The sequence below is a fragment of the Mustela putorius genome, unplaced genomic scaffold (assembly GCF_011764305.1).
Source record: "Mustela putorius furo isolate JIRA1106 unplaced genomic scaffold, ASM1176430v1.1 tig00000382_pilon_pilon_pilon, whole genome shotgun sequence".
NCBI lineage: Eukaryota > Metazoa > Chordata > Mammalia > Carnivora > Mustelidae > Mustela > Mustela putorius.
Genome location: NW_025421367.1, coordinates 1,837,746 through 1,855,801, shown reverse-complemented (window position 1 = coordinate 1,855,801; position 18,056 = coordinate 1,837,746). Strand labels below are relative to the sequence as shown.

The following is an 18,056-nucleotide window of genomic DNA, read 5'->3' as shown; positions in this document are numbered from 1 at the left end:
GGGTCTGATGAGACCCAAGTTCTTGGAGAATTATCTTAAAAACAAAGAGAAATATCAACTGGACAGCTGAAGGAAGTGGACATTAAAAGGAAATACGGAGTTCCCCAGAATGGCAGAACTTTAGGTTTCCCAGAGTAGAAGAGAGGAGATATTCAACAAACAACAAATATTTATTGAATGCATATTATGTGCCATGCACTGTGTTCTAGGACCACCCCCCCCCCCACTTCTGCTCCAAAGAGGGAAAACAAAACAAAACAAAACAAAATGAGACAGAGGCAGAAAATGCAATTCTGAGGGAGAGGACAGGGACAGCTGAGGAAGAAGACTGAGGAGATGGAGAAGCCTGAGGTGATTGTGCTCTGCCGTAGGCCTCCTCTTTGGCCTCCTCACCAAAATTCTCTTCTTCTGTGGTGGCATCCTTTTACTGCTGGTACTCAGAGACAAGGTTGTTCAAATTGCTCTCAGCTTCAGTGAACTCCATCTTGTCCATGCCCTCACCTGTGTACCAGTGGAGGAAGTTCTTGTTCCAGAACATGGCCATGAACTGCTCTGAGATGTGCCTGAAGAGCTCCTGGTTGCCTGTGCTATTTCCAGTGAAAGTGACTGCCATCTTGAGGTCACAAGGTAGGATATTGCAGAAAGCCTTGGCATTGTTGGGGATCCATTCCACAAAGTAGTTTCTATTCTTATTTTGCACGTTGAGCATCTGCTCATCGACTTCTTTCATGGACATCCATGGACATCCATGGAAGACAGCCACGGTGAGTTAACAGCCATGGTGGGGGTCACAGGCAACCATCATATTCTTGGCATCAAAGACCTGCTGGGTGAGTTCAGGCACAGTGAACAGTGCACATGCACAGTGTGGAAGCCAGCATATATTGCTGGCTTCCATGGCTGGTCAGAGTGCAAAGCCAGGCATGAAGAAGTGAAGAGATGTAAAGGGCAACATGCTGTTGGCTAGCTTGTGGAGGTCAGCACTGAGCTGATCAGGGAAGCAGAGGCACGTGTTGAGATCGCTCATGGTGGCTGAGACAAGGTGGTTCAGGTCCCTGTAGGTTGGCATGGTCAGCTTGAGAGTACAGAAGCAGATGTCATAAAGGGCCTCATTGTCAAAGCAGTAGGTCTCATCTGTGTTCTCTAGCAACTGATGGATGGAAAAGATGACATTGTAGGGTGTGACCACTGTGTCAGATGCTTTGGGTGAGAGTACCACACTGAAGGTGTTCATGATACAGTTGGGATACTCTTTTTGGATCTTGCTGATGAGCAAGGTGACCGTTCCAGAGCCTGTGCCCCCACCCAGGGAGTGGGTCAGCTGGAAGGCCTTCAGGCAGTCACAGCTCTTGGCCCCCTTCCTCACCATATCCAGGACTGAGTCAACCAGCTCAGCCCTCTCTGTACAATGGCCCTTGGCTCAGTTGTTACCTTCTTTGACTGATCAAAAACAAAGCTGTCTGGTCTGAATATCTGCCCAAGAGGCCCTGAGGGAACAGAGTCCATGGTCCTGGGTTCTAGATCCACCAATATAGCACAAGGAACATATTTGCCACCTGTAGCTTCATTGTAGTACAAGGAGATGTGGTCATGTGCCTGTGGGCCATCTGGATGAAATGTTGGTTCGTTGGAGAAAGGGAGAAATATCTTCTTTGGAGAAATGTCTGTTCATGTCTTCTGCCCATTTTTTAATTGAATTATAATTTTTTGGATATTGAGTTGTGTAAGTTCTTTATATATTTTGGATACTGATCCTTTATCAGATCTATCATTTGCAATTGTATTCTCCCATTCTGTAGGTTGTCTTTGGGTTTTCTTGATTGTTTCCTTTGCTGTGTAGAAGCTTTTTTATTTTGATGTAGTCCCAATAGTTTATTTTTGCTTTTGTTTTCCTTGCCCCAAGAGATCTATTTAGAAAAAAAGTTGGTATGGCCGATGTCTTCGGGCCTCATTAGAGATCCAGTAGATTTTTATTAACAGACAAAGATTAGCTTTTATGGTTGGTGAAGACTTTGTGTCCATGAAACCAAATAGTCAAATGTACATGAAATATCTGGTCCCTTTGAAGTTACTTATATTAATCTTATTACCTCATTTAACAAGTTGTCAGAAGATTGGTAAAAAAAAAAAAAAAGAGACTGCTGTATCACTTACTGATCAGAAAGTACAATGGGAAGTTCCTAGGAATCTTAGTCTTATTAACTTATAGATTTATTAATTCCTTAAAAATCTGCAAATCATATGAAAAGCATCATGCTAAGGGTGGGACATTGGAATTCTAGTTCAAGTACTATCATTAATAAGCTATGTGATCTGTAGCAAAAACCTTTCCCTGGACTTCAGTTTTCTCACTAGTTTAACAATATTTATTAAGTCCTTACTGTATGCTAGGGTCCATGCTTGGCATTAGGGTCACAGAAAGGAAAAAAACAGCATTGTGAAGGAGATAGATATGCAAATGATTAAAGTATGCATGTTAAAATTATATATCATTTTTTCTATTTAAAGAAAAAAACAGAAAGTCAGTGACTAATCTTCTTGGGGAAATAGGATTAGAAAACCTTCAGAGGAGAGATGTTTAAGAATAAAAAGAGTTTGAAAAAAAAGAGAAAGTCATTTCGTATAACTCATTAAAGACAGCTCAAATTTTCATGATCTTAGCAATATACCTTTTGAATTTTTGGAGCAAGATGTTGGGCTAGATGCTAATAATATGAACTAATTATTAGGGGCGCCTGGGTGGCTCAGTGGGTTAAGCCGCTGCCTTCGGCTCAGGTCATGATCTCAGGGTCCTGGGATCGAGTCCCGCATCGGGCTCTCTGCTCAGCAGGGAGCCTGCTTCCTCCTCTCTCTCTCTCTCTCTCTGCCTGCCTCTCCATCTACTTGTGATTCCTCTCTGTCAAATAAATAAATAAAACCTTTAAAAAAAAATAATATGAACTAATTATTAAAAGTGGTATTCAGATACTTTGAAAATGTCAAAAGCCTTATAAATACAACTACCCATCATATACATGTTTAAAAATTGTTTGGGATTTTGGGGTTTTTTTTTTGGGCCTTATTTATACATTTCCAACAAGAGCTATCTCTGTCTGAAACAGAACTCCCTTTGCCATAAAGTAGCCCAACTTTTCCTAAGGCATTTGACTAATAGTTCAGAAAAATGACTTGATTTTATCTTATGCTTTCATAGTTATTAAGATATAAAAGTTTGGTCTCAGTGTATGTAAGTTCACATAGAATATATATTTGTTTCTTTCACTCTAAAGATTCCTGTGAAATACAGAACTAAAACCTATAATTTTTTTTAACTGCACCATTGACATGTAGTTTATTCCCTCAGTGATTTTTTTTAAAAGATTATTTATTTAATTTATTTGACAGGAAGAGAGAGAGACAGCTGAGAGAGAACACAAGCAGGGGGAGTGGAAGAGGGAGAAGCAGGCTTCCCACTGAGCAGGGAGCCCAATATGGGGCTTGATCCCAGGACCTTGGGACCATGCCCTGAGTCAAAGATAGACGCTTAATGACTGAGCCACCCAGGTGGCTATTCCCTCAGTGATTGCTGTTTTTGTTGAGATCCCGTAGAATTTAGTTTTAAAAAATATAAATCTGGGGCACCTAGGTGGCTCAGTGGGTTAAGCCTCTGCCTTTGGCTCAGGTCATGATCTCAGGGTCCTGGGATCAAGCCCCACATCAGGTTCTCTGCTCGGCGGGGGGCCTGCTTCCCCCCCCCTCTCTGCCTGCCTCTCTGCCTACTTGTGATCTCGGTCTGCCAAATAAATAAAATCTTAAAAAAATGTATATATATATATACATATACATATATATATATATATATATATATATCTATCTACCTAAACTACTCCCTCACTTCTCCTGACAGGTTCTCAGCTGAACGTCTGGATTTACAAAGATTTTAAAAAGAGATTACCCCACATTTTCTCTTATCTTACAATAAGATATAGTCCCTTGGGATGAAACCTTGTTCAGTGCCAAGACGACTCAACCAAATGGATTTTTTGGTTGGCTGAACTTGCAGACAGTTAGACACATCAATAGAAGAGCCATTGCTTTATCCAGTGACTATATCAAATAGCTATTGTTAGGATGTAAAGGTCTCAGTCAATCAGGACTCGAGAGTCTCAATTTTTTTTTTTTTAAATTTCTCTTTAAGAGCTATTTAGATCAGACTTGAGAACACAGAACAATTCTTGTTCAATAAGAGATGAAGTTGGCTATGAGACCAAAGGGACTTTTACTTCAATGGAATATGAGAGGAAGAATAGGAGTAGATCTCAGAATAATAGAATTTTAGTGTAGGAAGGGCCCTTAGAAGTAGCTAAGCAAATGCTTTCAGTGCACATATGAGAAAACTAAAATGCAGAAATGTTAAATGTCTTCCAGAAGCCATGCGGCCAGTTTTCACATAAAAGGGCCAGAAGGTGCCTTTATTGTACAATTCAAATTCAGGCTTTTGACATTACCTCCCAATTAGTTTATATAAATACCCACCAAGCTACAATGATAACATTGAAATATATTCATCCCTCAATTTAAATATGCTGTAATTTCTATAATCTGGCATCCTTTACAATTTAAACAGGTACCTCCTTTTTCAATATCCATTTCTGATATCCTGGAAATTTTCAGATACACATTTTAATCATGATTTTCATCACTGTTCACTTGGAAATAAACTAAATGATGTTGTCTAAAGGATATGAGTTTGGAGGAAATACACACAGAAAAAATTTGTAAAAACATTACTGCAGGCAAGCTGGAACCAAAAAGGTTTTAAGGCTGTAAAAGACAAGTATAAGGGGTACCTGGGTGGCTCAGCTGGTTAAGTGTTTTCTTTCAGCTCCGGTCATGATCCCAAGGTCCAGGGATCGAGTCCTGTGTCAGATCCCCTGCTCAGCAGGAAGCCTGCTTCTCCCTCTCCTTCTGCCTGCCTCTCTGCCTGCTTGTGCACACACACACACTCTCTCTCTCTGTCAAGTAAATAAAATCTTAAAAAAAAAAAAAAAAGACAAGTTCAAGGTAAATTGATGATACAACAGAGTTGAAGGGAAAGCGAGACTAACAAGGTGATGCATAATCCATCAAAGATGAGAACTCTGAACAGTCCTCCATGAGTACTTGACTGGAGTGGCAAGGATGATTGTCCTCAAAGATACTCCTCTGGAGTAAGTGGGGGCTAGCTGGCCCCTGGGGATATCAGTGCTGCGGCTGCTGCTATCGTTCTAGCCATCTTCAGCTCCTCGGGGACAGGCGCAGAATAGGAAGACAGCTGGACTTATTGGGGCCAATTCCACATTAAAACCTGTTAAACCCCTAGGGCCTACCTGGGCCTACTTCACCATAGTGACTCCATGTTGCCTAGGTAGACATTTTGTTGTTTAATAAATGCCTCAACAGTTATTGATATCGGTTCCAGGTAACTGTTAATAAAACACACACCTAAAACAAGGCCAGATAGGTGGAAACATCCAATCAGCCAAAGCCACATATGTAGAGGTCTGCAGGTGTGCCCTATAAAACTAGCCTGTAAGACCAAAGGGTCGTCGCTGTCTTCAGAGGTGGCCCTGGCCAGTCAGTCTGACTTCTAATTCTTGGCATAGAATAAGGCTTTGTATAACTTTCACTTTATCTTGTTCCTTTGATAATGGACCCAACAGACTTAACCGAGGATTTAGTTACAGTCATAACAGGCTGGATGATAGAAAAAAAAAGGGTCCCCCCTGTTTTCCCCACATATGAGGCTATATGCAAGGGAGTAAATATACTAATTATTTGGAATCCAGCCCAAGCAATGAGAGAGGTGAGGTGGAGAGTAAGTGATGGTAGCATCTATAGGATCGGTGGTTAAAGATTACTCAAACAGACCTGAAAGAGAGGAGGGGGCCATAAGAGGGGGCCTTTTGCAAATGGGAGTTTGAAGGTGTTGCAGTTATTATTAATGAGAAGGTGTAGGGCAAGAGCCAGAAAATAAACACTTTCAGCTTTGCAGTCTATGGGGTCTCTGTCTCAATGTCTCACTCTGCCATTGTAACATGAACACAGTCATAGACAATATAATAAGCAAATGAACATGGACACATTCCACTTAAAAATATAAAATCCAACCTTAGTTTGCAGGTTGTACAAACACAGGCAGTGGGATGGATGTGTAGGCCACAGGCCAGCCCTCTGTTTAAGGTTATAAGCCATGGGCAAAAGTGGCAGAGTGAAGTATAAAACATTGAATATGAAAAGAACTAAGAATTTGAAGAGCTAGATGTTTGGATGAGTCATCTACATTGATGCTAAACTCACCATGAACAATGACAGAAATTCTGTAGGAATAAGCACTTGAAACCTAGTGCTAAAATCTCCAGTGAATACAGGAAGTGACCAAGGGAAAGGTAGAATGAGATGTCTGTGAGAATGAATGTTGGTATAATGATGACATGTATTTTAAACACATGACTTTTTTTTTCTTTTTATGACAATGGGGTGGGGGCATTGATCTGGAATCCAGAATGGAAAGCAAGGAGTCTGCCAACTGTGACTACTCCTAGTGTTATATGGGAAGAGGGAGCACAAACATTCCCCATGTCTAAGACTTATGGGGAATGTAGTGCCCTTGAGGCATAGCCTGGTTTCAAAAAAGCAGGAAAACTATAGGAAACTTCAACAAACATGAGGGTGGAAGTTTCTTTGCAGATGCCATCCTAGAAGGCACAAGTAAAGGGGCCTGCTGGGAGGTTGGGTGGTTACAGGGAAATGCAGAGGGAAATTCTGGAAAACTAGGAGTTCCTGTGTCTAAAGAAGGTTGCAAATATGATGAGGGTGTTCTGCATATATATATATATATATATATATTTTTTTTTTTTGCAAGGAGAAGTAGTGCTGAATAATGCTGAATAATGGTGAATAATGGGTTCTAATTATAGTCTTCTAGGATACTGATCTCTTTGGTTGTTAGGGGGTGAGACAGGCAGCATTTTTAAATGGGATAGGAAAGAGAGGGGCCATTTTACAGGATTGTGAGGATCCCTGTGGTGTCGTCCTAGTTTCTTTTGAGGAACTATGCATCCCTTATCATTGTCTTGCTAGTGTCCAGAACAATAACTAGCAGACCAGCTGGGTGTAATGAAGATGAATATACCAACAACATTAATAAGAAGTCAGAATAAAAGAATGGTGTAAGAAATGTACTGATGAAGGAATTGGGAAAAAAAGTAAAAAAAATAAAAATAAAAATCAGATTAAGCAATTGCGGGAGAGGTTCAAGAAGGCAATGCATTTGTTGTGGGCCTTGATGGGTGAGATTTTGACAGGGCGCCCCCAGTGTGCTCTGACATTGCTTTCTGAGTGCGTGGGAGGGTGCTGATGTGCTCACGCAGTCAGATGGCAAGGATGGCTTCCAGTCATTCTAGTTGCCTCTGTGCATGCTCAATGATGTGAAATGAAAAGGTTTGGTTGTTCCACATTGCCGTGTGTTCTTTTTTTGACATTTCCTAAGAGGTAGAGAACTAGAAACGGCCAAATGAGTAAGAACAAATTGAAAATCCCAGATCATTTCATCTGTTGTCTGTTTTAAAAGGGAGCTGGGGCCTATTTGGAAAGGTATCCAGGGTAGAGCAAAAAAAAAAAAAAAAAAAAAAAAGACATGAAAGATAATTTCTATTATTTCTCCAAGGAAATAAGTATCATTAAAAAAAAAAAAAAAAAAAAAGGCTTCACCTTCCAGACAAGTTTTGGTAAAATGTTGGTATTGCATAAAGCACCATGTTTGGTCAGCCTCTTCAGAGGTATAATTTAGTCAGCAGAGAGCCTGAGGGCCCTTCTAGATCTAGAATGATTTCTTTGTGCTGTCAGGGCAGAAAAGTAATAACTCAATGCTTTCCATTTGGATTTGCTCCTTGAGTCTAGTTTTTAATAAAATTATAGCCATAGGCTATTTTTATAAAATTCCCAAGCTGGTACAAAATTACTTTAGCCTTAAGGGTTCTTTCCCACACTTAGATTCACTTTACCTCAGGTTTTCTATCAGTCCAGATATAATGTGTGATGGGAAATATTCCCTTTTCACAGATATGAACATAATTGAAGAAGGAGTTCTGAAGTCCTCATAACAGCCAGATATTTCACTTTGGAAGCCTTTATGGATAAAGGTTAATAATGCTTAAGACCCCTCTCCTCTCCTTGCAAGCTGCCTTTAAGAAAAAATACATTTTCTCCATCAGTTTGTTTTTATCTTCAATATTATAGAAAAAAAAATCAGCTCTTTCTGAGTAATAAATTATCCCAAAATATAGCTGCTTAAAATAGGAAATATTCATTATCACCTATTTTCTGAGGCTCAAGAATCTGAGAGGATGAGGAACTTGGCTGGTACTGGCTCAGGGTCTCTTGTGAGGTAGGACAACTTTCTGAAGGAGACTTGGACATCTCCTGGCACAGCTGAAGCTGGAGTATCTACTTCTGAGCTTGTTCATGAGGTTGTTCACAGGCCTCCATTCCTTACTGGCTGTCAGTTGGAGGCCCACATTCCTTGCCAAGTAGGTTATGTCTTTATGACATGGCAATGGCTTCCCTCAGAGCAAGTGATGAGGGAGAAAGAGAGAGAGAGAGGGGAACCCAAGACAGAAGCCACCGTCTGTTATAAACTCACCTTGAAAGTGTTGTACTGTCATTTCGGTCATATCCTATTGGTCACACAGACCAACACTGGCACAGTGTGGGAGGGGACAGCCCACGGGTATCACCACTCAGAGGTGGGGATCATTGGGAGATCATTTTGGAGGCTGTCTATCACTAATACAAATTTAAGTTTAATGTTATATCACAAAAGAATCACACATTTTGGAAAATACAGAAACAAGAGATTTAGAGGAGATAAAGTACTCTTTTACTACAGGGAGACCGTCTCTGTTACCACATTGATATATACAGATTCTTCCAGAAATTTGCTGTGGGTATACTGATCACATGGTACCTAGAAAACAGGTTTTTCTGAATTAAAATCTCAAATCAATTAATTCCTTCCATTACTGACAATTGTTTCACTCTACTTTTTTACTTTTGTCTACATCTGGGACTCCTTCCTTCGTGTATAAATTACTCACTTATACTCATTTCGCAACTTTAGTTCCCAAACCTGAATTGCGACCTCCTTCAAAAAAGCCTGATGTGATTGTCAGATTTCAGGGTGTCATGTGGGCGGGAACACTCTCACTCCCTTTAATGTCTAGTTGTTTTTCATTTTGGCAGGAAACGGCTGGCTGAGCAAAAGCTACAGGGTGAGACATTCTGGCTGCCAGCCTTGGGTTGGGGGGATTTGGGAACAGAGATGGGGAGAAAAGGCAAACCTGGAATTGGATTCAAAATGATCTGCAAAGGCTGAATGGGTCCACAAATAAGATGTACAGTGAAACACAGGAAAGCGCCTTCTTCCTAAAGGGTAGAACTGGTCTAGTTCTTTTGTGTGTATCACTGTTTCTTTGAAAGCCCTTAAAAGAGGCTTCTGTAGGTGGCAGCTCCCACGGGGTAAGGGGAGGCAGCACCACACAGCAGCTCTTTTCTCCCTCTGGTGGTTGAGCTCTGACCAATCCCTGCTCTATGGAGACAAGGCTAGAGCTGAGGTGAGTGACCTTAATGTCATGGGGCATATGCCATTTGCAATGGATATTTTATTTTGTTTTTTTTTTTTGCTATTATTTTTAAAAAATATTTTCCTCATAAAAATAAAACTGCATTTTATAAGAGATGCTAACCATTGATTTGGTAGTAATAGCTAACTTTAATAGCTAACTTTTATTGACGGTGTTCTAAAAGTAGCTTAAGTGTTTTATCTTATTTAATCCAACCACCATGGGGAATGTTATTATTATACCCTCACTACTACAGATGAGAAAAGTGTAGCACAGAATATCAACAAACTTGCCCCGAATCACTAAGCTAGGACTAGCAGAGTCTGGCTCCCAAGGGAGCCCCTTAACCACTGGGTGCTAATACCGCTTCCCAGTATGTCCGGGGCACTGTGGTAAGCAATATGCTTATATTCTGTCATTTAATCTTTATAGGACACTATGAGATTGGTATTATTGTTTACATTTTAGAGAGAGGGAAACTGAGGCACAGAGAATTTACTTTGGCTAAGCTCCCATGGCTGATACAGACAGAGCTTACATTCAAACCAAAGTTCATGCAGGTTTTTTCTATTGCTCATATCCTCATATTCCCAGAGTAAGAGAAGAAACCATTTTATGGTGAGCAGCAGATACATAGAGAACAGTTTATGTTAAGAAAATAAATTCTGTGTGAATTAAATAGGGGAAAAAAAGGTTTGAATGGAGCATGCCAACTGTACTTTACACCCTTGGTTTAATTATGACACAATTTCTTAAAATTTCTTTAAATTAACTTTTAGGCATTTTGGTCTCAGATTTAAAAGCCGATGTTTTTGTTCACAAATAGAGGATGAGAGAATGTGAAGTGCGACTGTAAAGTAGCCAAAGTTACTTCTGATATGATCTCTAGATTTATCTGCATAACTCAGTTAAACAGAAGCAGAATTTTCCATAGGCATGCAAATGCACACATATGAACATGGAAATACATGTATACACACACTGAGGGTATGCAGTCTTTTTTTAAAATTTTTAAATTTTTTTAAATAAACATATAATGTATTTTTAGCCCCAGGGGTACAGGTCTGTGAATCGTCAGGTTTCCACACTTCACAGCACTCACCAAAGCACATACCCTCCCCAATGTCCATAACCCCTTCACCCTCTCCCTCCTCCCCTCCCCCCAGCAACCCTCAGTTTGTGAGGGTGTGCAGTCTTTGACTAGACTGGTATACAGGGAATAAATTCACTGGCAAGTAAATCTGATTTTTTTTTTTTTTTTTTTTTTTTTTTTTTTTTTTTTTTTTTTAAAGATTTTATTTATTTATTTGTCAGAGAGAGAGTGAGTGAGAGCGAGCACAGGTAGACAGAGTGGAAGGAAGAGTCAGAGGGAGAAGCAGGCTCCCTGTGGAGCAAGGAGCCCGATGTGGGACTCGATCCCAGGACGCTGAGATCATGACCTGAGCCGAAGGCAGCTGCTTAACCAACTGAGCCACCCAGGCGTCCCGCAAGTAAATCTGATTTTAAGTTCTAGGTTTGCCTGCAGGTATTCAAGGAGAGGTTAGGCACTGGGTAAAAAAATAATGTTATTCCTTTATTTCTATATTGTATTCATGTAAGAGGACTTTAAAAATTTTCACAGGTCTTCATTAATGAATGAAAGCAGTAGATCAAGTTTCTTTGTAATGGCATGTAATTTTATATTTTCACCAAATGATGTATTTATGTGGTTATACTTGAATATTATTATGTCTGATGTTTTGTAACCTAAGAAAACACTTGGAATGAACCCAAGTCACAGGAAGGACTAGGGATTCATTCCATTTTCCATTCTGTTTTTTGGCTCAGATCTTTCCAAACATGGAAACAAACAGCTTATCTGAAACAAAAACATTGACCTTTATTGGAACAGGTTTTGTGGTTGAATATTGAAGGTTCACACAATTTCCTTTTCGAAAGACAGACATATACAACCAAGGGCAGGTTATTAAAGAAAAAGCACTTAAAATGTTATGTGTTTTTAAGTCGGTGCTTTGGCTTTCCATGGATAAACTACAATGAGGTCAAGTATTTTAGGTCAGTCCTTGTCATAATTTTAAGTTGAAAAATGTTTTCTCCAGCATCTTTCTACTTTTTCCTGTTTTTCTTTTTCTCTTCTGGGTTCCTGTCTCTTCTTCTCTTTCCCTACCACTATTACTCCCCAAACGCTATTACCCCCCAAATTCCTGCCCTTCTGCCCTCTTGGGGACACATGGCCTATATAATGATTGCAGTATGGATCCTTGGAATCAAATCCTCTATCTCAAGTCCTGACTCTGGACTCATTATTTTAGATGACTCACATGATTTCTCTGAGGTGTGTTCCTTATTTGCAAGCTGGGATGAATAATAGTTAATTTATACAGTTGTCAGTGACATAGTTTTGGAATATTGATGAGGTCCAGAGCTGATGGCCAAGAAAGAATTCAGATGTCTTTGGAGCAAAAAGGTGATTTTATTAAAGCCCAGGGACAGGACCTGTGGGCAGAAAGAGGTACTGCACTGGGTTGTGAGAGGTGACTGATAATATACTTGGGAGTTGGGGGAGGTAAGGAAAAAGTTAGTTGTTCAAAAGAATTTTCATATGCTAAGACTCACAAGATCCTGGAGGCCTGGCTATTGTCATGTTAAAGTTGTCTTTCCTTCCAGTAAGGCATTCACATTGAGACAGTTAGGTGCTTCCTGGAGGAATGTTGTACTCTACCTATCTCAGGTCCTTGTCAATGGGCTATAGGTCATAAAGAAACTGAATTTTGCTTACTTCCCTTCTACCTCTATTTCCCACATCACTATGGAGTGGAGGGTGGTGTTAGGGCTCCAAGAAGTTGAGTTATGGGTCTCTGAAAGTTCAGCAATTGATAACAATGCTTTTTCCTTGTAAATCTTTATAAATCACCTCCTATACTGGTAAACTGATGGGCTCATGTCCTGCAGGACAGTGGTTTCTATTAGGTCACCATTTGTTTTCCCCTTCCCTTAGTTTTAGGGCAGCCAGGAATGCCTAAGGAATGTCACACAGATCCCACCGAGGGGAGGAGGGGCGTGGGGAAGGAAGGGGATGTTTGCACCGTGTCAGCTTGTGCTTTGTCTTCAGAGTGCCTTCTCCTCCCTCATCAGTCAGGATTCTCCAAAGGTGCATGTGAAATTCTTGATACCAGGACACCTGGGTAGCTCAGTTGGTTGGGCCTCTGTCTTCGGCTCGGGTCATGATCCTGAGGTTTTGGGATCCAGTCCCACATCATCAGGATCCAGTCCCACATCATCAGGTTCCCTTCTTCTCCTTCTGCCTGCTGTCTCTCCTGCTTGTGCTCTTTCTCTCTGACATATAAATAAATCTAAAAAAAAAAAAGCCTGATACATAGTAGCTCTGATTCTTAGAATTATTACTACCCAGGCTGCCCCCCTCAAAAATGCCTTCCTACTGCAAAATTATTTCCTATCCCTTCCCTTATCAGCTCTCCCATTTCCTCTGTGACTTCATGTCAGTTACTAAATAAGGAAAGGATTAGGCAGACTCATTTAAATATGAATTACTGGTAACAATGTGTAATCAGATTAATGAACAGTGTGAACTTGATGGGACAAAGATACAACATTGTTAATCTTTTCCTTTTCAAAATCACTTCCTTCAACTATTCTCTGGAGAATTTCCATTTTTATTACACAGTGACATCTTAAGAGAAACCCCAATATCCTCCCTTTCAGTTATTAAACATCAGCCTGGGCCAGTTTATATCCAACTTAAATCTTTCTCTTCCTGCCATCAGCAACAAGACTTTGGCTCAAAGGACTAGGAGTTGGGAAGTGAAAAGGTCTGACCCAGGAACATTTCTCCATCCTTCCTTTACTGAAGCTCTTTCCGTCTAGTGTATTGAGGACAAAAAAGTGAGATGGGAGAAAAGGGTAAGTCAAATGACTCTTACTTAATTGGGGTTGGTCTTTTCCTTTCTTGACTGTGACAGTTTCCTTGGTGATGACCTCTGAGTGAAAGACGACCAAAAGCAGATTCTCTCTGGAGGAGCATGCATGGGTGAATTCTTTGGGACACCCTACAGGAGACTCCTTGCTATATATATGTATATATAGTTCTCTGCCATAGAAGATCTACTCTGCCTTGAATTCTTCCATCCAATGAATCCTTTAAAAAGGTATAATTTCAGACAATAAGGCAGTGGTTGAAGTTGGAGTTTGGGGGAGGTTTTGCCTCTATCTCCCAAATTATAGCTTGTGGGCAGGTGATGTCTAACCTATTCATCCATTCCTGGATCTATCACTGTTGAAGAGAATTGTATTTCTTCTTCTTGTCTTCACTTCAAAGAATGTGGTGGCAGAGGTAGGCATAGCATTTGAAAAGTGAAGGGATTAAAATGGCTGTAGCAAAGATGAGAAAACTGCCAAGATTGGGAACCAACAAAAGCTAACACATTTTGTTCAGGCAAGCCACAATTCTAGGGACTAAATACTCTTAGCTTTCCTAATTGCATCTGTTCTGACAATGTGATTACTACCTATAGAGGAGCATTTCCCTCGAGGGGTCTTAGGCATGCCATCAGATTTGTGCTTCCAAGAAGGTAATGCCCTGGCATTTTTATATTCCAGTCATGATGCTGAGCAAGGTTATTGGTGAAACTTCAGCTGAAATCATTACCTCTCCTAAAGTAAACTGTGAGCCAAGATTCACTACAAGAAAGCTATTAAGAGAAAGTGTTATTGTACCACAATATAAAACCCATAGTATTCCACGTGCTTGTTTGGTCCCTAATGAGAAATAAAGTACACGTTTCTTCTGTACAGAGTAGAAAACCATATTATTATTTTTATTTTTAAAATAAAGAGCCAATATATCTTACTCGGAAAAGAGGTCAACTCCATCGTGACAAGAGTAATCTTCCTCTCCTTAACCATCAAGAGTGAAAGAGCATTTTGTTTACTGAATAGTCTATGGGTACACCCACACTATAAGGAAACACAAACACTTTCTTTAAGCCATTTTTACAAACTTCAGTGTGAACAACTCCTTTGAAAGTCATTTATCAAATGTAGTTAGAAATTATGACCTCCCTCTAGGTCAATACAACCATTACATTATATCGTCAGCTAGCTCTTCACCTACTAATCCTATTTTCACTTAGAAGATGAATCTCATTTCGATAAACAAAGTCTTGCTTCATGTCAGGAAGCTTGACCTTTCCTTTCTCTGTTTCCTGTTTAAACTGGCAAATTTCCCTTCTCCATACTTTACTCAAATGCCCTTTGCCCTCCATATTATTTATTTCCATGAGCCATTCTCTTTCAGTTTCTTTCCTGAGATTCATGAAATATTTGTCCAGCTGTTTTTAATAAAAGCCTTAAAAATAGACCCAAGTTGTTTAAATGTGCACCTGCTCCTAATAAGGGAGTAAGTCTGGGCTCATTGCACACACAGTCTTTACAGCAAGCAGCATCTTCCCATGGCCTAGACGTCCCATTTCTTTCATACATGCTCTGCATTTCACTCTTTCACTTCTATCCATGTTTAATGAATATCAGATATTTAATGAGTAAAGCTATGCATTCAAAATCTAATTTCTGACTTTTTGTCTGTATTAACAAAATATAAAAATAATTTTATACAAAATAATGCAGTCCACGAAAGGTGGAAAAACATCATGTTAGTGAAATTTTTGAAACCAAAAATTACTCCATACAAGCTCTGAAATCCGTGTATGTGTTCTAAATAATAAAACACAGTCTGGGTTTTTGTTTTACATTTTGTGTTGTTTTTGATTTTATGGAAGCTCACACTAACTCCAAAAGAGATAATTATGAGAATTAACTTTAAGACTGCTTTTCAAAAGTACTTGAAGATTCTGAATGGGAAGAATTCTCCAGGAATATGATATGATTTTAAAATATAAAAATATAGATCATAAGTTTTTTTAAAAAGATTTTACTTAGTTATTTGACAGACAGAGATCACAAGTAGGCAGAGAGGCAGGCAGAGATAGAGGAGGAAGCAGGCTCCCCGCCGAGCAGAGAGCCCGATGTGGGGCTCAATCCCAGGACCCTGGGACCACGACCTGAGCCGAAGGCAGAGGCTTTAACCCAGGGGCCCCAGAACATAATTTTTTAACATAAAAATAATCTGACAGCTTAACAAAGGAAAAGCCATCTATCAAATTCACTGAAGGTGTAGTGAATACACATTTTGGCCAGTGGTTGAATGTTCAAATGTTAAAACCAACAGCTGGTCAATAGGGATATCATAAAATAGAAAGAACATGTCAAATAACAAAATAAATCTGAAATGTTATTACATAAAATTTAGCTATTGAGATTTTGTATAATTTTGACAATTGCATTTTAAGGCTTGACATTATAGAGCAGAAATATTTTTTCAGCTCTGGTGACTGGTAGGTTGCTCTTATGATAATTATATTGCACGTGAGTAAGACTAAATAGACTTTCATTCTCAACTGTGGTTAGTGGAGGAGCAACTTCCTTTGTTAGCTCCTACAATCTAGGGTATATCTGACATAACAATGTGATCAAGTTATTAACAACCCCCATAGACCCCCACCCAACTATAACTAAGTGTCCCACCACTTTAGTTTGGGGACTAGCATGATGATAAGGTGATGCTAATGATGTAGCCCCACAAACTGAAGCTCTTGTATCACCCCTGAAGAAGATGCTTTCTGAATATTTTCAGAAGCAGTCTTGCAACTGTGAATCTCACTTATATTTTAATATCTAATATTTTCACAGGCATTTCTGCTTCACAAAATCTCTTGAGAAAAATTTGTCCTTAAACCTGGGACTAGAACTTTGGCAATAGAAAAATATGACTGGCTTTCAGGATAATGAAATTGTTCCTGACTTTCTATCTGCCACTCAGGTTTCTAGCTATCTCTCATTGACAAGTATTCCTGGAGAGGAATGATGGAATGATAGGTGGGTCTGTCCATCAGGTAGCATTGAAGAAATACTCATACCTCATGATGTATTAGTTTGATTTCTTCAGCAGGTTTCAGTAGAGGAAGGCTCTATTAGTTGTCAGTATATCTGCAAAGTATATAATGAGGCTTGCTTCCCTTGTTCAAGCAGGCTTTGAACATGTGATGAATTTAATTCTGTCTTGGTTGAACATCTTATATAAGAACAAGATAAGGCAGTTTAAAATATCTTGATAACAGTGCAGCCTGATTTAGGTGAGGTAAATTATCATTGCAATTTTATATTTTACAATGATTACTAATATTTTAAATTAAATATTCAGATGTTCATAATAAAACCAAGTAGATAAATGAATAGATAGACATCTGATAAAGCAAGTATAATAAAATGTAAGTGGTAGAAACTAGGTGGTAAATACATGGTATCACTGTAATGTTTTTTAATCTTTCTATATGTTTGACAATATTCATCAGTAGGAAAAATAATAATTTTTTTAAAAAGATATTATTTATTTATTTGACAAAGACAGAGAGTGAGAGAGAGCACAAGCAGGGGAAGCTGGAGGCAGAGGGAGAAGCAGGCTTCCTGCTGAGCTAGGAGCCTGATGAGGGGCTTGACCCCAGGATCCTGCAATTGTGACCTGAGTTGAAGGCAGACACTTAACCAACTGAGCCACCCAGGCATCCTGGGAAAATAATAATTCTAAAACAACATGCCTTATATTATAGGTCAGAATCTCTGTGGGAAGATCAGGAAGGAAATGTAAGCTTGGGTAAGGCAGCTTCCTTCGATAGGAGGCAAATCATGGAGAAGGACTCATCAGTGAACCTCATTGGTCCATTCTCCTGGCTTTAGGAGGAATGACTACCTCAATGTATTCCCTTATCCATTCATACTATTCATATCATTAATGATGTTAAATGACTATGCATGGAGGTTTCATACATAGTCCTCTACCCATGAGTTCATATTTATCTGATAACAAAGAGTAACACCATATTTTGCTGATACCCATTCAAAAACTAAACTTTGGTACAACGTATATGCACTAGCATTTGAAAAGATCAATGATTTTTTTTCCAGAGAATCAACCTGTGAATTAAAAACAAAACTTAACTTAGTACAAGTTAACAAGTTAACAAGAATGCGTTTTAATTGACTTGAGAACTGCTATTGGTTCTTAGAGAAACTGCTATGTCCACTGTGAAAATCTCCATGTTATATTTTTCCCTTCATGATTGAGTCACCTCATTACACAAAAGTCCAATTAAATGTTGGACTTTTAATTAAGACATATTTTAGTTAAGACATATCAGTTGATCATTTAAATCTACCAATTAAAGTAGTATACATTAAGTACATTTAATTTAGCATGATAATTGTCATTTCTTATTTGTTCACCTTCTACATATCAGAAATTAGACATATTCTTTAAATACATGTATTATACTCAGCAAATCT

General features: G+C 39.2%; 1 long non-coding RNA gene and 1 pseudogene across 2 annotated transcripts in view; one reads left to right on the top strand and one right to left on the bottom strand.

The window, feature by feature from the left end:
• Positions 1-212: 212 nt before the first annotated feature.
• LOC101685700 lies at positions 213-1,521 on the bottom strand (annotated as a pseudogene).
• Positions 1,522-9,281: 7,760 nt separating this feature from the next.
• Positions 9,282-18,056, top strand: part of LOC123391861 — an 86,927-nt gene continuing 78,152 nt past the window's right edge. The window contains exons 1-2 of one of the 2 annotated variants that reach the window (XR_006606553.1): positions 9,282-9,632; positions 13,427-13,562. This is a non-coding gene — a long non-coding RNA (uncharacterized LOC123391861). Of the gene's footprint in view, positions 9,633-11,082; positions 11,132-13,426; positions 13,563-18,056 lie in introns of those variants that run through there. The other variant, XR_006606554.1, reaches the window with a different exon arrangement.